The sequence below is a fragment of the Crocuta crocuta genome, unplaced genomic scaffold (genome assembly GCF_008692635.1).
Source record: "Crocuta crocuta isolate KB4526 unplaced genomic scaffold, BGI_CrCroc_1.0 scaffold223, whole genome shotgun sequence".
NCBI classification, from domain to species: domain Eukaryota; kingdom Metazoa; phylum Chordata; class Mammalia; order Carnivora; family Hyaenidae; genus Crocuta; species Crocuta crocuta.
Window position 1 is genome coordinate 3,403,251 of NW_027529426.1, and position 23,597 is coordinate 3,426,847.

Genomic DNA, 23,597 nt, shown 5'->3' on the forward strand with positions numbered 1-23,597 from the left:
GACCCTGGTTCCAATTTACTCCATGTTAAGTACATAATAACCTCCATCCAGCCGTCTTTCTTATTACTTTTCTCCTAGTCACTGTCACCATGTCCCCTGGCCATTGCTGCCATCTCTCCAGACAGTGTAGCATCCCCCAAACTCTCCCTGCCTTCCCTGCCTCAATTACCTGCAGCATCCTGTTCTCATCTCCTGAAATACGATCTCTCTTGCTCTGACATTTCCTGGTCAAGTTTTGTCTGACCCAGAGCCCAGCTCAAATGCCACCTCTCCATTAGGACTTCCAGAAACTCCCGGTAAGCATTCGTTTTCTCCCTTATTTGAGCTCACATGTCATCTTTAAATGTGTTTACATTTACTTTTTTGAATAGTTAATACATGCGTGTAGTAAAACTCAAAGGGTACAAAAGTGAAAAATATGTCTCTCTCCTACACCTGTCCTCCGTGGCCCCAGCCCATTTTCCCAGACGCAACAAGAAACTTAATAAGGTTTCTCATGCATTTTTCCAAAACTATTAAATTGCAACAGGTTTTCACCTGCACACCTGCATGAATGCATATGTGTAATTGTCCTATAGACACACATTCTTCTTTTTAATATGCAAACTACAGCCTGCTCTACTGTACTCCCTGCTACTTTGTCCCCCAATAATATATCATGAAACTTGGTCCCTATCAGCAGGTTTTGAGTTGCCTGATTCTAAATTCCTTAGGTAGAGGACTAAGCAGGTCTTTCTCAGCTATGGATCAATCTGAAGACATAAGTATATACTAAACATACATGGAGAATCAGTGCGCGCTTAGACTTTTCCTCACTGTGTTGTAAGTAGAGGCTGCTTGCCATGGACAGAGCCCTGGACTGTGAGTCAGGCTCCAATCCTGTCTGTACCACTGACTATGTGACCTTGCTCACGCCAGCCAGCCTGTCCAGACTTTAGTTTCTTCATCTGTGAAATTAGGCATTGAACTTAAAATGGGCCCTTCTAGTACTCATACTTCATGTTTCTATGAAAGCACTGATAACATATGCTGCTTTGAGAGCAGATGTTACCAGAAAAGAAAAAAAGGAGCAGATAGCTCAAAGTTCCTGCTATGATGATCTTTCCCTGTTTCCAGGATTTTCCTTTTACCTTGCTTTGCTCCTCCTTCCTCCTCTACTCCTCAAACTTGATCCAGAAGCATGCATGCTAATAAGGACTCAGCATGGGCCCATAAGCCAAACTAAGCACAGAAGGCTCCAATTGTCTGATTTCAGGACTGTGTTCAGCAGCAACTGCCTTGGATTTACACAAAATACAAAGAGAATTTGAACTTCTTTTCCTGGAGACATGTCCCAGGAAAATTTAGGCTTCATTGGCCTAGTCTGTGACAGAGAGGACTTACAAACACTGAGTGCCTTAGCAAATTTTCAGGAGAAAACACCTCGCCCATTTACAGACCTTGGCAGCAGAATAACCAGGTGTCCAAGATGGCCAAGGGCCCAAAGGTGAGTGTCATTTGGGCCCCACAAACTCCTTCAGTTCTCTAAGTTATCCTCAGGGCTTTCCTGAACAAAACAAAAACAAAAACATACTCTACCTCCCAAATGCCCACACCGAGGACAAAAGTTCTGAGGCCTTATAAGAGCACTCCCCACAACCTTAAAGCAATCAAATATTGAGGACCAGATGCCCATGGAGGAGCAACCAGCACAGGTCCCAGCAGGGAGAGACATGCTAGAAAATCATCTGCTCTTGACAAGGGACTTGCGGCTCTTTCTAGATCATCCAAGGCTCCTACCTGGAGTTCGATGTTGACCCTTTATGCCAACTCCCGTGTCTGCACACAGCTATCATCAAAGTCTTTGACACCAGAAGGCATGAGCCTAAATCTGTTTCTAGCAGCAGAGACTTTCAGAAAACACATTGACTTGCCATTTCTGTTCATTTTTGCCCTCATTTGTCTCTACTTGTTAAATATATGACAACTTGCCGCATAGAATAACTTACCAAAGGGGAAGAAGAAAGATAATACCTTCTTATCATCAAATTCCTTATTATTTTAGAAAAATGCTTAATAATATGGAAGAAGGTATATGACAACATTGTTCCTTTTTTTAAAGTAAGTTCAAAACACTATGTGCAACATGAGTCTGATTTTTCAATAAAAATAGGATGAAAAGTAAGTAACTATATCAAGCTGTTAACAATATTCTTATTGGTGCAATTATAGATTTTTCCCTTTTTTGGTACCTATCTGTAGTTCCCAAATTTCCTTCACAAACACATTGCTTGTGTCACAACAACAAGGAGGTGTAAAAATAGCTCAAGATCCTTTGTAAAAGCAAATATAAATGTGTACTGCAGTTGCTTCCTGGGTAGAAGTAGCATTTGCCAGTATTAGTGGAAAGGCACTTTTAAGAAAGTATGGCTATGGCATAGGAGGCCTGCATCCTGGGTCAGGATCAGCCTTGTACTAAAGAAATGATCAAAATACAGGAAGTTCATTAGCCAAGATTTTCTCTCAACAGTGCACATGTGGACACTGCCTAAGTACAATGCTCAGACATGCTTCTTTTCTGTTTCCATGGATGACCAACCATTTACTTTTGGATTACTCTCTCTTCATCTAAAGTCAGCTTCTTAGGACATGATCTTCTGGTCATCTTCATGTACTAGGCTACCCTAGTCTTGTCTTAGTAGTACAAATGCACCTGAAATTAGTTTCAAGAGACAATAGTAAGACTCCAAAAGGAACCACTCTGGAAATCAACATTCGCCAACCTTTCTAAGTCCATAATCCCAAAATCAACTGAAATGTAACAGAAGGTAATCACCTAAACTCATTTCCATCTTCCTCTAACCACCTCTTCTGTTGCACATTATCTGATATCTGGTAACACTCAGAAATAGTATGCAGGCATCCATCAGAAAACGTCCTTTATCACTCTACAAGTGCTTACCTAGTAAGAATACATTTGAAAACCTCCCAGTGAATTCTTCAGTGTTCCATATCCCGTGAAGCTTTACCAGTCTGTCCCAAAGGGTGTGTGTGTATCTTTGTGTGTGTGTGCAATCAGGAATCAAGAATGAGACTCACTCACACTCGCTATTTTTCTAAAATAAGATCCGAAGAAACTTCACTACCATAGAGTCAACCATCAGTGGATAAGCCATGACCCCTCCCTTTTGCATCACTGGGCATATAATGAGATGCGGGCTCCCCTTCTCTATCACAGGAAAAGTCTGTATCTCATCTTCTCTCTCTCTTTTTTTTAAATGTTTTATTTATTTCTAGGAGAGAGAGAGACAGCGTGAGCAGGGGAGGGTCAGAGAGAGAGGGAGTCACGGACTGAAACAGGCTCCAGGCTCTGAGCTGGCAGTCAGCACAGAGCCCGACGCGTCGCTCGAACCCACGAACCGCGAGATCATGACCTAAGCGAAAGTCGGACGCTTAACCGACTAAGCCACCCAGGCGCCCCTCTCATCTTCTCTCTTTAATGATACTCTCCTGCTTGAATTCCAGTGTCACTGTTACGCATGCACAGAACTGAGTATTCTGGGTGCCTCATTTTGAAGGACTATAGTTCAGAAGCATTTGACAAGATCCCCACAGCACAACTTTCAATCTGGGAGAATGAAGACACGTAGCTCAAGGGAACCTTTCCCACAGGAAGATGGCAAAGGAAGTAGCTCCCCAATCCGTCAGCAGCAGCTGTCACTTCTGCTGATAAGAATCCCCTGCAAGAACATCTTGACCCTCAGGATTTCCAGCCAGCTGGCACAGGAGGCATCCAGCATGTTCCCTTCAGGGAACAGTCTTACCAGAAGGCACTCGCCTACATGGGGTGACATGACATCAAGGGTGATGAGAAGTCCCCTCCCTACTGAAACATCTCTCCCACCACTGGAACAGCCTTTCTTTAGAGGCTTGGTGCTTTGGCAAAATGCGAATATCCGTGGAAGGTAAAGCCCTTTTCACCATTTCCACGTTTATATGAATGTGTGTCCAGTCTCATTGTTTCTTCAAAGCCGGTTTTGATCGGAAAAAGGTTTGCAAGACACAAAAACTGCATATAAAAAAAGGTAAGACATTGGAGGATACATATTATTGGGCATGAATCCCGTCTAAGCCTGGACACCTCCTAAATTAGAATAACACTGGGGGCCCACCGGTTTTCCATATTGTCAGTAGATGGGTCTTCTGAAGTGTCATTGATCTGAATTCACAATAATATCATTCATGTATTCATTCCTCCAATATGTACCGCACTCCAACTATGTGCCGGGCATCACACTAGGTGTTACACAGGGAGCATGTGCTGAGGAATTCTAATCCATCCCGAAGTCAAGTGTCCAACGTATGGATGAGCATCACCTGAATTCATAATACTGATCATGACTAAGGTGTTAAGGAAGTATTTGGTGGGTTTTTAAAAAAGTTTTTTAATCTTTATTTATTTTTGAGAGTGACACAGAGACAGAGTGTGAGCAGGGGAGAGGCAGACATAGATTGTGAAGCAGGCTCCAGGCTCTGAGCTGTCAGCACAGAGCCCAATGCGGGGCTTGAACCCACTAACTGTGAGATCGTGACCTGAGCCCAAGTCAAACGCTTAACCGGCTGAGCCACCCAGGTGCCCCAGAAGCATTTGGTGTTTATTCACTTCATTTGTTATCCGCCCACAGCACTGTAAAGCACCATTAGCCCTGGGAAGTATCATTATTCACAAGTTATAGATAAAGCAATCAAGGTCCAGGGAGGTAAGGTCAATCATCCCCATGTTTGATCATCATCACAATTACCCTGAGAGGTTGTTTTAAATGTTTTCCTTGGACCCTCATGAGGATATTCTTATTCAGTAGGTCTGGGAAGAACCAGAGAAACTATTTTTAAAGCCCTAGATGACTCAGAAGCACAGTCAGATTGGAGAAACGCTGTTCCACAGCTAAGCACAGCTTCCTCAGATAGCTAGCTTTACATTTGACCTTCACAATTCAGGAAGTACGGATTATTATGTTATTATCTCCATTTTACATATGAATCAGCTTCAACACACAAAAACAATCAGCCCAAAAGACAAAATCTCTCTCCATTTTCTTTCTTTTTCATCTATTATAAACAAAGTAACAGAACTATCATAATTGATCACCTTATAAACAATCATTTATGACATCCCTGTTTGCAAAACCTCTTTGCAGTGAGAGCAATCTAACATAAGAACAATCTAACCACTTGCTATCAGCCTAATAGAATTACCCCAATATGTCAACCAATGTCTTTCTTCGTCAGTGCATTTGTGTCACTAAAAATAATGAATATTAAAGACACATAACACCTATATAATGGATGCACATTGTTTGCATACTGAATAAACCAATTGTAAAAAGGTACTTTTAAAGTTTTTTTTTAATGTTTATTTATTTTTGAGAGAGAGAGGCAGACTGCAAGCAGGGGGAGCGGAAAAGAGAGAGGAGGACACAGAATTGAAAGCAGGCTGTCAGCACAGAATCCGATGCCGGGCTCGAATCCACTAACAGCGAGATCATGACCTGAGCCAAAGTCGGTCACTTAATTGACTGAGCCACCCAGGTGCCCCGAAAAGGTATTTTTAAGACAATCAGGGAAATATGATTATAGATTGGGTTTTAGAAAATTCCAAAGGAGTACTACTATTTTTATTAGGTGGGATAGTGACAGCATGGTAGTGTAAGAAAATACTCTTGATTTTAGAGATGCATTGGTGGGGAAAGTGACATGATGTCTGGGATTTACTTTAAACTAAATTAGCAAAGAGGAGAAAAAAGGATGAAACAAATATGGCAGTATCTTGACAATTGCTGAATTTGGATGATGGGCATAGAGACTTTTGGATGTATTTAAATTTTTATAATAAAATAATATAACTTTTAAAAAAAATCAACACTCTCATTTCCCTAACGTGTCAATTTTCCCTTGTAAAGGTAAAGTCTTGATGCCTATTAAGACATCTTATCAGGGGCGCCTGGGTGGGTCAGTCAGTTGGAGTTAAGCATCGAACTGACTGAGATCATGACCTCATAGTTTGAGGGTTCAAGCCCCAAATCAGGCTCCGTGTTGACGGTGTTGAACCTGCTTGGGATTCTCTCTTTCACCCACCCCGTCTCTGACCCTCCCCTGCTTGTGTGTGCCTGCTCACATGTGTGGGCTCTCTCTCAAAAATAAATAAATACGCTTTAAAAAATAACGTTTTTTAAAAATGTATTTATTTTTGAGAGAGAGAAAGAGAGCATGAGCAGGGGAGCAGCAGAAAGAGAGGAACAGAGAGAAAGAACCCCAAGCAGGTTCTGCGCTGCCAGTACAGAGTCCACTGAGGGGCTTGATCTCACAAACTGTGAGAACATGACCTGAATGGAAATCAAGCGTCGGTGGTCCAACCGACTGAGTCACCCAGGTGCCGTCCAAAATAACATTATTAAGAAAAAAACCCATCTAGCCAAAAGTATAATTATGTATCAGATGTCCCCTGCACACCTATTTTTTTCTCATTTGTTCTCCAAACATGTGTGGCTTTTTTTCCATGGGATGGTCATGGAGCGTCTCGTTCCTAAGTAAGGCCATTCGATTTTTCTCTTGTGAGTAGATCCCGATGATGCTGAGTATATTTATGTTAAAACACAAACACAGTGGGCTTTGGAACAGGAGAAAACAGAATTGCCAACTCCTTATTGGCTCTCATTTTATTTATTGATATTTATTGATTATATCTATTGTTCAGCCACGTTTTATTCACTGTTTCCTGGATGCACAGCACTGCACCGGGCACAGTAGGAGTTTCCTTGGAAACTGTCTTGGAATTTAGCCTATGGTGGAGACAAGATACAGGTGCTAGAGTCAGACAACAAGTAAAGACACCACGTACACCGAATTATGTCATTGGTGTACACCCCAGAATGACACAGACCCAAAACAAAACAACAGGATTTAAAGAGGAGGGAGGTGCATGTGGGCTGGGGGCACTGTCAAGAATCTGGGAAGGAAGCAAGACTTAGACGAAGCTGTGAAGGGAAGGGTTTGAAAAAGTTGGAGAGAGAGGGAAAGGCCTTCCAAGCAAGTAGAACCACCTCAGGACTTCAGAGGTAGAGACTTTGAATAGGGTCTTGTGGGAAAAAGAGTTTGATGGGTAACAAGGGAAGGAACCACACGTGCAAAAACACAGATGATTGAGGGGCGCCTAGGTGGTTCAATCAGTTAAGCATCTGACTTTGGTTCAGGTCATGATCTCATGGTTTGCGGGTTCCAGCCCTGCGTCAGGCTCTATGCTGACAGCTCAGAGCCTGGAGCCTGCTTTGGATTCTGTGTCTCCCTCTCTCTCCGCCCCTCCCCCACTTGTGCTCTGTGTGTTTTCCTCTCAAGAATGCATAAATGTTTAAAAAAATTTTTTTTAACAAAGCACATTATCTATACAGTGGAATATTACATGGCAATGAGAAAGAATGAAATCTGGCCATGTGTAACAACATGGATGGAACTTGAGGGTGTTATGCTGAGCGAAATAAGTCAGGCACAAAAGGACAGATACCATATGTTTGCACGTATAGGTGGGTTAGGAGGAACTTAACGAAGGACCGTGGGGGAGGAGAGGGGGAAAATAGCTGGGGAGAGGGAAGGAGGCAAACCACGAGAGACTCTTAAATGCTGAGAACAAACTGAGGGCTGATGTGGGTGGGGGAGAGGGAAGGGGGGTGTTGGGCATGGAGGAGGGCACTTGTTGGGATGAGCACTGGGTGTTATGTGGAAACCAACTTGACAATAAACTATTTAAGAAAATAAATAAAAGGAAAAAACAAAACAAAACAAAAAAACACAGATGAGACCAAAGATGTGTTAGGGACCAAGTAGATCAATGTGCAGAGATCCCAGATAATAGTTGAAAAAGTGGTAGGAAATGAGAATGAGAAGGCGGACCTCTTTCCTGTAAGGAATTAGAAGCTGATGAAGGCTTATGGGTAGAGAGATATGTTGAAATTAATGTTTGGGGGTAACTGGTCCAGCTGTAAAACATATCTTTGGTTTCATTCAATCTACAAAATATGTGTATTACAGGCCCAGGGTACTAATACACAAAGATGAATAAGACACAGTTCCTACTCCTAAGAAATTCACAGTTGAGGGGTACCCAGGTGGCTCAGTCAGTTAAGTGTCCAACTCTTTTCAGCTCAGGTCACGATCTCACAGTTCATCAGTTCAAGCCCTGTGTCGGACCCTGCACTGACAGCACAGAGCCTGCTTGGGATTTTCTCTCTTCCTCTCTGGCCTCCACTCTCAACATAAATATTTTTTTAGGGGCACCTGGGTGGCTTAGTCGGTTAAGCGTCCGACTTTCGCTTGGGTCATGATCTCGCGGTTCGTGGGTTCGAGTCCCGCGTCGGGCTCTGTCTGACTGCCAGCTCAGAGCCTGGAGCCAATTTCAGAGTCTGTGTCTCCCTCTCTCTCTGACCCTCACCTGCTCACGCTGTCTCTCTCTCTCTCCTAGAAATAAATAAAAATTAAAAAAATATATATATATATTAAATATTTTTTTAAAAAGGAGCTCACAGTTTAATTACAAGATTGTGTAAGTTGTTCGTTAATTTAATTTATGACATTGTGGCAGGCATTGTTAGTTTTCTATTCAATATCTATGTCTCTCTTTGTCATTAGTAATAGAATCCAATTTTGTTTGTAAGACTATGTGCAGAGCCTCAGGAATGGATCATGTTTGGTCTAGGCCAGTATTTCTCAACCTTTTTTTCATGATCATCCCCCAGAGCATTTTTAGACACTTTTTTCCTAATTGCCTCCTCCATGAAATTTTAATACCATATATATGTCTGTTTGTGTATTATATGTATATTGGTATGTAGCTATATATCTTTTTACATAAAAAGAGTTAAGATTTTTCTCTGCCTCTTCTTTCCACCAAAAAGCTATTATCTTCTACCTTAGGAATGATATCATAAGCACTACCCTACCCCACCCTTACCCCATACCCACCCTATCCTGTCTCTCCCTCCCCATTATGATGCATGGTCTAAGGCAGTGATAACAATTCTATTTCCTGTTTCTCTACCTGCCTCGAAGCTGGGCTGGTTATGTAACCCAGTTGTGGTGATAATACAGAAGGATACCTGTTTGAGAGGTCTCTGAAGACCTTCTTGCTCTCCTAGAACAAGAGACAGCCAATGCCAAGTTAGCTTCCTTCCATCTCCATCCAGCCCTACACCTCTCATGGATGTATGAATACCCAGGGCTCAAAGCTGCAGCAACGATCTCGTACCCACAATGGAAGAGAAGAGAACTGCAGAGAGAGCAACACGGAGCCACTGAGCCATTAAGCCCGTGACAGAGAGAGAGACATTTAGACTTCTTGTTATACAGGAGAAATTAATCGGGATTGTTTGTAAGTCACTGTTAGTCAGGTATTGTATAACTTGCAGCTGAAATCATTACTAACTGACACGCCTCACGGACAATAGCTGTCCTCACAAGACCCTGAGTTATTGTTAAACCAAAGCCACAGACAGTCACAGGCAAAAACAAGCAAACAATGTAATCAAGAAGATTACACAAATCAAACAAACTTGCTCAAGTTTAAAAGGAAAATTCTTTCTTTGCTAAATTAATCAAATTTAAAATAATTTAAAAATATTCCAAGTAATATTTGGCATTTAAAACTAATAAACTTTTAGATATATTATCGTGTAAGAAATGGCCATGGAAGGCAACAACGTAACTTTCTTACATCATACCAGAATGAATACATCTATGATTTGCCTAGTAGGTATGCCTTTCAAAATATTTAAAAGTCAATTATTTCTAAATTAAATATTTAGATGCATTAGGAAAATGTGCTTCTTAACGGATACCTTTGGGAATCTTTTCACATCCAAATTTTTAAATAGTCAACTGTATTCATCAAGTAAATGTTTTATACTTTGCTTAAGCTCTTATTCTAGCTAAAGTTAATTCTCTCTTATTTTAAAAACATAAGCCACTCACAAGCCTATTTAATAACTCCAAGATCTCTCATTAAAAGTGATTTTCTATGGCTTATCAAGTTTCAAAATATGAGACTTCAGATCCCTCTAAGTCTAAAGATCCTCTGAATCTTAAAAGATAAAATTTAATTATAGGCTTAGGGCTCTCAAAGTATTGGGTTCTCTTCAAAATGTCAAAATAATTCTCATATCAAAATCATTTTACTAGTTTCATTATTAACATAACACCATAAATTGACTTTATTTTAATAAGGAATTTGGACCTTTTCTTATAAAACTAATACGTACTAATTATAGAAACTACAAGAAAAATGAAAAACATTTTAAAATTATATGCACTCTTACCATACACTAGATGACAATTTTTAACATGCCGGCTTATTTTCACATTCTGAATTCATGTATAAAAACTATATATAGGCCTTTTTAAACAAAAACTTTTACTATATCCTCTAATTTTTTACTTGTCATTATTCTTCAAAAAATATTTTAGGGGTGTTTGGGTACTCAGTCAGTTAAGTGTCCAATTCTTGATTTTGGCTCAGGTATTGATCTCATAGTTTGTAAGATCAACCCCTTCATTAAGCTCTGCAGTGACAGTACAGAGCCTGCTTGGGATTATCGCTCTCCTTCTGTCTCTATCCCTCCCCCACCCACATGCATACTCTCTCTCTCAAAACAAATAAACTTTAAAAAAATATTTTAATAACTATTAAATAGGCTTAAATATAATGTATTTCTGTTGGACATTTAAACTGATTTTTAGGTTTCTCTATTATAAAAAAACTTTATGTTAAAAAGCTTTCATTTTATAATAAAACACTTATTGTTTTCTTAGGAATAATTCTTTTCTTAAATTTTTTTTAATGTTTATTTATTTTTGAGAGAGAGAGACAGAGTGTGAGTGAAGGAGGGTCAGAGAAAGAGGAAGACACAGAATCCGAAGCAGGCTCCAGGCTCCGAAATGTCAGCACAGAGCCTGAAGTGGGGCTCGAACCCTTGAACTGTGAGGTTATGACCTCAGCTGAAGTCGGCCGCCTAGCCGACTGAGCCACCCAGGTGCCCCAGGAATAATTCTTAGAAGAGGTAAAAGGCTATAAACATTTTGAAGCTATTCATTCCTACTGCCCAGTTACTTGCCGTTTTTCTGAAAAACGGCCTTTCTATAGCCATCTAAAATAACTCAAAATAATAATTTGGAACAGAGCCTCCTAAGTAGTGAGAAGAAAGGTCATTCTACTCTTTTTCCCTGACCGGCTAGTGATATTGTCTGTAAATTGTATTTTGGCCAATATTTTATAGGAAAAGAGAAAACTTGATAATACTTTAAAAGTTCCTGATCAAACTCAGAAAGAGTTTGTAAAGGCAACTAAATTTGTTTTTGTTATTTATCCTGCATTTTACCTTAGTAATTTATTTGTTAAAGATCAAGTATTAAAGAATTGTTATGCATTCTCAAAACTGGCAAAAGAAAGGAAAAGAATTATGATTAGCAGATAAAATAATGCATATATACCTGTTGAGGCATAAAACCAGTCACGACCAAATATATAAAGGAAGGAGCAGTAACATTTAAATTCCAAATAGCATGAATGAACGTAAGAAAAATTTTTAAATATGATCATTTCAGTAATCCAAAGAAAGGACTAGCTAACCAGAGGAAACTTGAAAATAATATAACTTTGAAAAATTAAAATAAAATAAGTTCATAAGTTTGGCTGGCCACAGTTCGAACACAAAATTGAGCATAAGCTAAAGCCGAAAGTGCTGGTGATTTTTGTCTTATGAATACAATTGCACAATCTAGTTTCTAAACCTAAAACCACTGGAGTCTAGCCCCTGGTGGAAGAGAAACTTTTATTTTTCCTTCCGTATATATATGTGTTGGGTCTTTCCTGGATGTCATGTCAAATGGGTAGCCCTTGGGGAAATCCAAAACTACTGGTTTGGGTTTTGAACTTTTGGTCCAAGTTTTACATAGAACTCCTCCGCCGTCATGCAAAAACTATCCATGTGTTCTTATGGCTCTAGAATTTAATAGAAACATTGCCATCATTCACATTTTAAAATTGCTTTTCCTGAGACATAGAGGATGGAAACAAAGAAAAGATAGCTATAGGACTCAGCAAAGAGACCCTAGTTACTTGCCCTTCATTAATTCAAGTGATCCATTTAAGCATCAGCTGTATTCCTATTCCAGTAGGAAGCAATGCTTACTTTTGAGCTTCTTTCTACGTATTCTGCACATTTTGGAGGGAAAGCACTAGCATGATGGCTTTTTTTAAATGTAAAAACTTAATTAAATTCTTACAAATAAAATATATACACATATATTTAAATTAAAAGTTATATGCCACATTTGCTACAATGAACATTATTGCCATTATATTTTTTTAAGGTCCACATTACTACAGATATTTCTCTGATATTACCAGATATTCTGCATATAGGAATATAGTGACAATATTATTCTAGCAGATGTAGGAAATTGTGGTACTGTCAACATGTAAGATTTTTCTGCCTTTTCCCCTCCTATTTCCTGTATGTACGTCCAACACCCTCTTGTGCTCCCTTATCACAAGCAGAGGAAGAGAGATACAAATTTCGGCAAGTTACTGGCCAAAGACATTGGAGCTTAACGAAAATCAGGTTTTATACAAAATAAGTATACCAACAGGGTTTCTAAATCCTTTAAAGTTTCTTATAGTTGATGGCAATGGTTTTATATCGTTTAAATTTGAATTCAAATATATGGCTTTCCTTTTCCTTGTTAGAAGGAACAATCGCAGGCATTCTTGCACTTCTCGATCATAGTTGAGATCACTTTCAGTTGGAACAAAGCCATTTTGTGGCTGAGAAGAAGGTTCACGTTGGGATTTATGTGTTCAAGAGGGCTTAAGAAGGTGACAGCTCAAATACCAATGGGAAAGCAAAGGAAAAGCAAGGGTCCTGCCGCAAAGAATGGATCCTCTGAAAGAAAGCAAAAGCATCAAGGAAGACATACGTGCCAGTCAGTTCCCTGCATCAGCAACTAGATTGCTAGGCATAAGGACACAGCAGGGAGAGCAGCCTCCAAGAGACAGGCGAGATAGAGGGTTCGCTATCGGCCTTTGGCGTACGTGACTATTTCTGTTTTGTGGGCTGTAACTGAGAATTCCATGATGCAGTATTATTATTAAAATGCATTAAATGTACTACATTACAATAAATTGATTACATTGAATACACTGAATTGACATTGGCAGGGTCAAGGGTGTACAACATTAAAACTGGTTGTAGAAGTCGAATTGCACTAATTACTTGAATATATTTGTCATAGATTTTCTTTTTCTACCTGGAAAGAGATGAACAATCCTTACGCTGTGCTAGACCAAGAGAAGTCTGACTCCTATTTCACAATTAATCTAGCCAATTGCACATACTTTTCCCCTGGAGGGTTGAAGATGGGGTGCGTTTTCGCTCCCCATCCTGTATCTGCCCACTCTATGAATATGACACAATAACATGGTCTTATCACTTTCAGAGTTGGCTAATTTAAAGAGTTGGGTTTCGGGTAAATCTCCAGACCCTGCCTGAGCCCTTATCACAGTCCAAGCAGACAAGAGATTAACAACGCCATGACCTTTCCTCCGAAAACACCCAGTTCCCCAAATTGCAAGTGAAGTACCCACTAACAAAAGACGGCCAACTGGGCTATCGTGGTTTAAGGCTGCACAGGAAAAGGACTTATCTCCGAAGTCATCAGGGCCCAAACAGATGTTCAGCTTCAGATAGGAAAACCTACGTTTCGTAGCACGTTACACACTGGCTACGGCCGTTCGCCCCAAAAAGCAGCCTGACTGCGCATCCAGTATTCACTGAGGGGGCGTCAGTCAGCCCCACACCAGTCACCATACTCAGTATTTACAACCGGCCTGCATTTCTTGTATCGTGAAAGGAAGCACATGACTGTAAATAAGCATTAAAGTAGAATTTTGAGAGACTGCTTTCCCAGATGGGAACTAACTCTGGCTTCGCTTAAGAGAATGCAGAATTAAGGGCTTAGAACATGAGTCATACACACTCTCCAGCCACTGTACACGTTAACTCAAGCTGAGGATCCAATACTATGAAACTACACGCACATCTGCCATCTTGCCCTCATTTAATCCATCAACTGGAGAGTCAGCATTTCTCTTTGGCAGCTAAATCCAGCATCAGCAATAATCAGAACTTTATCAACCTCTGCAAGGCCTCCTCTGCTATACTGACAGCCTCAGAGGAGTTCTTCTTCTTCTTCTTTTTTTAATGTTTATTTATTTTTGAGAGAGAAACAGAGTTTGAGCAGGGGAGAGGCAGAGAGAGAGGGAGATACGGAATCAGAAGTAGGCACCAGGCTCCGAGCTTTCAGCACAGAGTCCGACGTGGGGCCCAAACTCACAGGCCGTGAGATCATGACCTGAGCTGAAGTTGGACGCCCAACCAACTGAGCCACCCAGGTGCCCCCAGGAGTTCTTAATATGAGGATTCTGGACTACTAGGGGGCCTTGGATGGGTTTTCGAGGGCCCCCAAATCTCCTAAATTGTATGGCAAATATACACGTTCTTGTATTCCTGTGCTTTTTTCCTCAAGGATTTTGGTTCTCAACAGATTCTCAAAGGAATATCTGAGCAAAAAAGTGATTAGGAAACTCTGAAGTGTAAGCCAATCAGTCCATGAAAAAAAAACCCTGTTAAGTGAGGAATAGGGTAGCTGGCAGGTGCACTCTTACACATCCAATGGACCCTGAGTTGTGCCTGCAGTGCTAAGAAGAGTTGCGATTTATTCTTGGTTTAACTGGCCATGTCCCAAGAGAATAGTGAGCCTGGTGATAGGGAATGTGAAACATTTTTAAAGTAGAAGAATCATCTTCAGTATAAAGTTAGAAGAACTCACGGGTGCCTGGGTTGCTCAGCAGGTTAAGCATCTGACTTCGTTCGGCTCAGGGTCATGATCTCACCATTCCCAAGTTTGAGCCCCAAGTCGGGCTCTATGTTGACAGCTCAGAGCCTGTAGGCTATTTCAGATTCTGTGTCTCCCTCTCTCTCTCTGCCCCTCCCTCACTCATGCTCTGTCTCTCTGTCTCTGTCTCTCTCTCTCTCTCAAATATGAATAAACATTTTTAAAAATTTTTTTAAGTTGGAAGAACTCAAGATATGAAAGGCTATTTGAGAGCTTACTACAATCACTAAGGCTCTTCTGAAGCCAGGTGAAGCAGATAATCTCAGTAGCATGGCTCCTGCCCTTGCAATATCATTTACTTTCAATATGTTTATTTTGTGATGTGTTGTTGTTATGACACATGTCTAAGTGTTATTACTATCTTGAGTGATAAAGTCCTTAGACACACATGTAAGTGTTATTACTACTTTGAGTGATATTTAAGAGTACTACATTGCATCAAAAATTAGACTTTCTTTACTTCTTTAATGGAATGTTATCATACACCGAGGCCCAAAATATTTTCTGGACATAGTCCCACTTATTCTACTCACGTTTAGTCTTAGTTACCACCTTCCAGTGGTCTGAACTAGAAAGTCTGTGGGTCCTAGATCTCCCTATGACCATTCCTCTCTGTGCCACCTGCTTGTAGTTCCCTTGTTTACAGCTGTTTCCAGTGGGTCCAAATGCTTGACAAAAGTCATTTCGCGGTGGAAGGGAATTTGGTGGTACAAACTGTATTTCTTTCAGGAGTAACATAAGTACAGTCTCCCGTTTTCAGTTTGTTTCTACAGATTCAATACAATAACTTGTCCCTTCTGGGCTTTTTCTGTTGTCATCTCCTTTACGTCATAAGCCCTTAGATCCTAAGTCTCAAGGAAATAGCCTCACCCCCCAAACACACACACACACACACACACACACACACACACACACGCACACGTTGATGTACATTCCCTCAGCCAATCCACACTGTTACCTTTAATCTGGATCTGCAGACCATTCGTATCAGAAACTTTATGGCATCGTAAGACTTGTTAAAAATGCATATTCCTGCCAACCCCAGACCAACTGAATCAGAATCCATGGAGGTGAAACCTAGGAGGCTGCATTTTTTAACATGATCCCCCCATCCATCCAAGTGACCCATAAATGCACTAAAACTTGAGAACCCATGATTTACAAGAATCATTTCCTCTCTGACTTGAGCTCTCTTGTTTTTAGATCTAAATAGAACTGTTTTCACATCCATCATGCTCATCTCAGAGAACAGCTTCTCCCTGTCTTTTCCTAAGAAATGCCCTCTCCTCTTTCTCCGGCCTTTGCCAATTGGGTGTTTTTCCTCTGGGTTATTTCTCAGCCTCTGTAGTCTATGTTAGCAAATCTTCAGTACCCAACCAGTCATTTCTTCCTCCTTTCTGAGCTGCCCTAAAGAAACCCCCTTAGCGACGCCTGGGTGCTCGGTCAGTTAAGCGTCTGATTTCAGCTCAGGTCATGATCTCACAGTTCCTGAGTTCATGAATGCGAGCCCTGCCTCAGGCCCTGTGCTGACAGCTCAGAGCCTGGAGCCTGCCTCAGATTCTGTGTCTCCCTCTCTCTGTCCGTCCCCTGCTCGCTCTCTCTCAAAAATCAATTTTTAAAAAAAATTTAAAAAAATTTTTAGTAATAATAAAGCAAAGAAACCCCCTTAGCACCTACCACTCCAGACCACCTGGGTCCAAACTCCCTTAATAATACCCTGCCCAGAGAGTCATAGTACACATCTGCATGTCAAAGGCAAACCTCATCTGGTCCAGAAAACTGCTCAGTCTTCTGTTTAAATGTTAAAACTACTTAAGTTCACTCATTTAAGGCTTTCTCAACATTTTTAAAATGCACGCACCACTACTCCAATAAATAAAGTAAAAACAAAATTCTATCATTTCACCATACTAACCCCCCAAATGCTTGCATTGTTTTGTACTCACATTTAATCTTCATTCATAACAAAATCAGAATGTGAAATTTTTCATCCTGTTTTGTTCTAATCCTGATTTTCTAATTTGACACAATACCAAATATATTTTCATATAACTACCGTAAGTATTAACTATAATGACTACAAACTATTCCATGGCCTTTACACTACCAGAACCATTATTGCTTAGTTGGGTTATTTTCTGGTTCTGCTGTTATAAATGATAATACAGCGAATGTGTTCCTGCATGTTATATTTTCCTTCTTAGAATTATTTATTTAGAATAAATTCCCAGGGATAGAATTGAGGGATCAAAGTGTATGTGCATTTTAATGGCTCTTGACACATTCCCACGTTGCCATATTTGTATTTTACACAGCTCTGTGAGAGCATGAGGATAAAATATTTAACAGCCTTTCCTCAAAAAAAGTGTGGGGAGACTGATTTATGGTGTTTGCGAATTTCCATGGTGTAAATATTTCTACCATGGCCAGTTTCAAGTCACGAACTTGAATGCAGATTTGGAAAGAGGTGCTCAGTAGCACACTATTATATAATGTTTCCATCATACAGATAAATTGAAATAAATTCAAGAGCATAAATAATTAGTAAAATGTAGTAAATAAAAAGGAAGTAATGAGTTCTGAATATTTATTACCTTTATTTTTAATATAACGTATTTAACTGTGAGTTATAGAATCCAACAACTGGCTTGCAAAATTTCTGGAAATCTTACAGTCAGCTCTTGCAAACAAGTGCAGGCAGGCTCTTGCACACAGCTACAAATACCTCACTTGATATTTTGTAAGAGCGTGGCTTTTTTTTTTCACTGAAGCCATTGAAAATTCACCCTATTCCCATCTGTTGTCACAAACAATAACCATGCATTTAAGTTAGCAAGTTATGCAAATATATGATGAATAAAGCATAATGTAAAAAAAAAAATAGAGCAGGAGGTCTATCTGGGTCAATTAATTCCACCCAGTCTTCCCCAATTCGAACAATATTCTCTTTGTGTGCTCATTTACCAGTGTTTTTTCCTGGGGTCACCTATAGCAACTACTCAATTATTTATTACCTCAAACAATGACTGAGTGGATGACGATACACAGTTCTCATGGCAAATGTGATGAGAACCATACTGCATGTTACTTAACCACTCTCTTCCTTGGTTTTCTTTTCTACGAAATGGGGAAGAGGTCATTGCTGACTACAGTTTTACAAGGAACTAAGTGTAGCGATAAGAAGACTCCAATTTATGCTCTAAGAAGCAATTGTGCACTCTGTAATACTTCGAAATTTTCTTCCAAAAGTAATTCATTAGTATTGTTTTACTGGAAAAGAGAAATGGAAGAATGATTTGGTACTTTCTCCCTTGAAAGCAAATTCCTTTTTTGGGGCTTTCCCTGAGTAATAATGAACAGTCTCTACGTGTATATAACACTATAGAATTTTGAAAGTGGCACCCTGTCACTTGAGCGTTAAATGTAAATATTTTGATGAACGCTCTAAACATACTCAGACCTTTAACAACACTCATCCCATCCCCAGGGATTCTTAAGAAATAAATTCAAAACAACAGAAAACACTTGTGTCGAGATTGATCACAGCAGAGGGAAGGTCATTTTGCCCCATTTCAGCACTTATGTAACTTACCATCTTGGTGCCTGGTGCCCCGGTGGAAGAGTTCTGGATTAATGCCTCTCAGATATTCACCTATAAGTGAACTGCCTCCAGGTCACCTGGGGAAAAGGGTTTATATTGATTATCACACAGATTCCTGGACCAAATCTCAGGGCTGCAATGTGATACATGGGAAGTGCTAGTGTTTAAAAAACTCCCCAACTGGTTTTGATGTCCAGCCAGCTTTAGGAACTACAGTTCCAGGCCAGAACCAAACAAATCACATCATCTCTGAACAACTGTCCACATCCAGGGAACAGTACATCTTCTTAAGCAAAATACCCAAGAGGTTGCTTGGGGCTTCAAGCAGCTGTTTGAGTCAAATGACTAAAAAGTCAAAGGAGAAGCCTATGTTTCTGACACCCACCCACCTGCTTATACTCACCCTTTCCATCTCAGACGCCCTCCTTTGCACTGCCCACCCCAGCACCCACCACTGTTATACTCCCCTTTGGCACCCCATCTTGACTTGGGCCCACCCCTTTGCATACACAAAGCCACAGATCTTCCTCCCTTTTGTTATTAGTGGGGCTCTAAAAGGGAAGCAATACTATTTGACCAAGTAATCTGCACGTATAACTGAGAAATCCCTGCATAATGAACATATTGACCATATTTGCATTTTTTAAAAGGAGGCTTCCTAACCCCCCAAAAATCTTAAGTCTGGAGAGTGGAACAAGAAACCAGGACACTTTTCAATCTTAGCTTTTACCCAGACTCAAGCATCTAGAACCCAGGTTAGTACTTTGGGTACCCCTCGTCAAAATGGTCACAGCTCTTGAATGGAAATGGTTTCTTGGTTATGCCTTGTTAGCACTAAAATTAGAATACAATAAAATTAAATAATTTAATTTAAGCTGGCCAAGGAAGAAGAGTCACCCTCCGCCTCTAAGGCCAAACACCTCTAAAATTCCACTCAAAGCATTCAGGGAGCAACATCAGCCACAGACGCCCACAAATAACACAGCAGTCACTCAGAGAGCTGTCTTATAAAGTCTGACAATCAGATATGGAATGACTTAAAAAAATCAGTTTCTGGGGCACCTGGGTGGCTCAGTTGGTTAGGTATCCGACTTCAGCTCAGGTCACGATCTCACGGTACGTGGGTTCAAGTCCTACTTCAGGTTCTGTGCTGATAGCTCAGATCCTGAAGCCTGCTTCAGATTCTGTGTTTCCCTCTCTCTCTGCCCCTCCCCTCTGCTCACACTCCATCTCTCTCTGTCTCTCAAAAATAAGTAAAAACATTAAAAGTTTTTTTAAAACTCAGTTTCTAATCTTGTTTTCTTCTTTTCATATACATTGTTCCTATAAAACATTCTACCCCATGCCTATTTCATACTTGATGCTCAAAAAATATTAATTTCCAGCCTTCACCCATCAGCCCCATTCTCCTTTGAAAGCAACATTGGCATGAAAAGAGTTACTTTATAGTTATCTTGTTCCCAACCAGACAACATATCATCTTCACTCTTGTGTCCCTAGCCAAGTCTTCATAACTATCGTAATAGCTACATTTCTTCAGAGTTTATTTTATGCCAGGCACTAGGCTAAATGCTGTACATATTTATATCTCATTTTTATCCTTACAACAACTCTGACATAGGTATTTTCAGTTATTAGAGCTACTTTACAGATTTTTGTTTTTAATCTGAGGATTGAAGAAGTGAAATAATGTGTCCTAGGTTCCCATAGCTCAGAAGCAATAGCCCCAGGTTCGCCACAAGGTAATTTGGCTCCAAAGACTGGATTCTTATGCACCACACTGTAGTTTTGTTATTTTATGGATGCAAATACTTCACAGTTCGGAAGAAAAAAAAGTGCTCAAAATCATTAGGAAAAAAGCACCAGCAGATCCATAGCATCTCATTCAGACATGCAAAGGAAGTAATACATATTTTATGGAGTTTTTGGACTGGCTTTTGAAGACTAGAGGCTTGCTTGGTCAACCAAATCATTCACCCAAGAGGAAGGCCACTTTAATACTGGATGATTGGTCTGTAGTAACCAGAAATGGAGGTCTTACAGGATCCCTGAGTCACACAAACCTTTCTCGGCATAAATGGTATAGTAAAGGAAGACAGTAAAGGGAAGGCAAGAGGAAGATATAAAGTAGTCCCAAAATGAAGAGGCAGGGATCTCTGGGCTCCCATTCACCTGGAATTCTGCGAGTGCTATGAAAGCTCAAAAGAGGAGCCTGATGGTGTAAGAAGACTAGAAAACTATTGAACGGAGTCAGTTCTGCTCAGCAGCCTCTCAAGGTCCTCTATAACCTATGTACACCGAAATTTTCCAAGCTTATTTCCTGCCAATGTGGAAAACAAACTTTCCTCTTTTGAAGGCCAGTCTCCTCAACTGGACTGCTCATCTCGTCAGTCTTACCTCTGTGTCTTTGCCCACACAATCTTCCCGGGCGAATGAATCTCCCGATTCTCCATCTACTCAAATCTCATGTCTTTCCAAGCCCGTGTCTCCCAGACCATTCTTGCTTACCCTCAAACCCCCTTTCTAGGAATTCTTATATCTTACCACCCATGTCACCCCAGTCATCACTCCATTCCCCTCTGAATTTTACCTCTTCCTGAATTTTATTTCTTGCCACAACTACTTGATTATAAGTTTCTTTGGGTAGAGAATTCCATATATTTTTCTTATATCCTCCAGAGCGCCAGCTTGGAATCAAAAAGTGATTATTGACTATTTGTTGTTTGCTTGAATATTTCAATGGCAACTTTAATTTAGTGAAGCACCTTAACCTAGTGATTTCTCTGCCTTTATTTAGTTATAACCCAGGCTATTGATGGTGCCTCACAGCATGTCCCCAAATCAAACCACCTCAAAAACTAAATTTAATTTGATTCAATTCAATTCAATTCAATTTAAAAATAAATACTTATGCTTCATATACCACTTGTAGTAAGAGGACTCGAGCATTGACAATAGGTGAAACAGACAAGCTAGAAATTCTAGATCCAAATCCACATTATCTGGATTTTGGTTGGTTTCTTTTCTAATTCAGAAAATTTAAAACTCTTATTTATATAACTGAGAGGATTTTTACTTATCAAACATAGGGTGATATTTCAACTACCCAAATATTTGAACTCAGTCATAGTCAATCACAAATTCTCTAGAATATCTAAAAAACCAAAAAAAAAAAACCCAATTATTATAACTTGTAATGTTTCAAAGTTGATATGCATTTTGTTAGGATGATGGGCAGGGGTGCGGGGGCTTGGATACCAAGGCAAGTCCCCGTTCCCCCATAATATGGCTCCGTACTTTACAACTATAGAAAAAGATAATTACTGCATTTAGCCTACAGTAAAGCTAAATAAATTGGATAGATTTCTTTTGACACTGAGGAAATATTTTTAAAGGAGCAAAAGTCTTACCTGTTGTAGAATGCGAAGAAATTTCTTGACACCAAAATGACTGACTCCGGAAGTTAATTTGTTCGGTGCAGGTAAGTAAAAGCAAAAGCTGCCTGAGTGCTGTTATAATTTCCACTGGGATCAACTTTTCCTTTCTCCCCAAGAATATAACTGATTTACATTGGAAGAACCAAAAATATGAGAGTTGAGCTGGCAGAGATTCCAACCCAAGATGGTAGGGTTTAGTGTGCGCGGTGACTGAGGTGGCAGGAACAATCCGAATGTGACAATAGAGATTAGCAAGTTCCTGTGCATAAGTCAATTTCCTGTAGCTGGCTTCTCTGAAGAGGGGATTTCATTTGTGTGGGTTTATGAGTGTGTGTGTGTGCGCGCGCGCGGGCGAGCACGTGCATTTCTCTCCATGACAATATGAATACCTTCCCAGATAAGAGGCCTCTCCATTTCCCACCAACACATAATCTACGTAAAATGAGGAAAGGAAAAGTGAAAAACCAAGATGATTCCTTAAGGAAGTAAAATAAAGCAGAAGAAAGAAAAAAAATGTCCACTCCTCTAACTAGTCTCAAGTAATTTAAGCTTAGGGAAAAAAAGTACCTTAGAACATACACATCAACTTGGTGAACATACGAACTATGAAGGGAAAACAGTAGGTGGATGGTTTGCTTTGATTTATTAATAACTATCAAATAATAATTTAGAAAGAACTGACTCAGCCAGAGCAAAGCTCAAGCAGCCCCACCATGAATGCATCCTTTTTTGGACCCGCACCTGTGCTATGAGGTAGGTGACTGAGTTGTTTTCAGACTCCTCACAGTTTCATTATTTGCCTCCAAACAGAAATTTACTTGTTTTGTGCTTCTGTGCAATCCAGCTGTAGATACCATCTGCATTTGCATTATGGTGCAGTTGCCTAGACCAACAAATTTAACTTTCATGATGTGCTCACAATCCCCCATGCCTCAAATCTCTGGATAATCATAAAAGCTACCGCCCAGGGTGAAATCTTGGTCAAAATATCTACATGCCATAAAGATAAAGTCAACTCCATTCAAGTCAACAAATATTTATGGAGCCCCTCTATGTGTGAGATTCAGTGCCGGGTGCTAGAATAGGGTGGGAACACAAAGATGACCAAGTTGGAATCTCTCACTCACAATGGTCAAAATCAAATGAAGGAGAAGGACAACGAACATAAGGAGATGATCCGAATCAGGATATATTTATAGATCTCACTTGAAAAACTCCTGGGACACAGGGGTCAGGTAAGAGGAAAGTGTGTGCAACCATTTTGCCAGTTAAAATAGCCACTGAGCATTGATATGGATTCTCTCATAATATTCCAGGGAGCCTCACTGGCTTCCAGGAGGCCCCACAGATCAGTAGTATTATTTGAGGGCCATCCTCATCATTGTAGACTCAGAATCCTGTTATGCACTTAACACTGGACACTGAAGAAAAGCACAAAGATCAAGACAGATATATTTTCTGTCCTCACAGCACCTTTGTCTTAATTGAGGGGTGGGGAATGAGGGACAAACAAAAACATTCAAATAAATGCAATAATTACAAACAGTAGTGATTATTACAAAGGAGTCAGGGAAGAAGCTGAG

General features: G+C 40.1%; 1 protein-coding gene across 4 annotated transcripts in view; it reads right to left on the reverse strand.

Annotated features, from left to right (window-relative positions):
• The window catches only part of RHOH (ras homolog family member H), a 47,387-nt gene that overhangs the window by 19,116 nt on the left and 4,674 nt on the right, over positions 1–23,597 (reverse strand). The window contains exons 1-3 of one of the 4 annotated variants that reach the window (XM_077758859.1): positions 21,988–22,275; positions 18,569–18,654; positions 9,126–9,295 (exon numbers count right to left, since the gene is read on the reverse strand). The gene's annotated coding sequence lies outside the window, so the exon portion shown is untranslated. Of the gene's footprint in view, positions 1–9,125; positions 9,321–18,568; positions 18,655–21,987; positions 22,276–23,597 lie in introns of those variants that run through there. The other 3 variants (XM_077758858.1, XM_077758857.1, XM_077758860.1) reach the window with 3 other exon arrangements.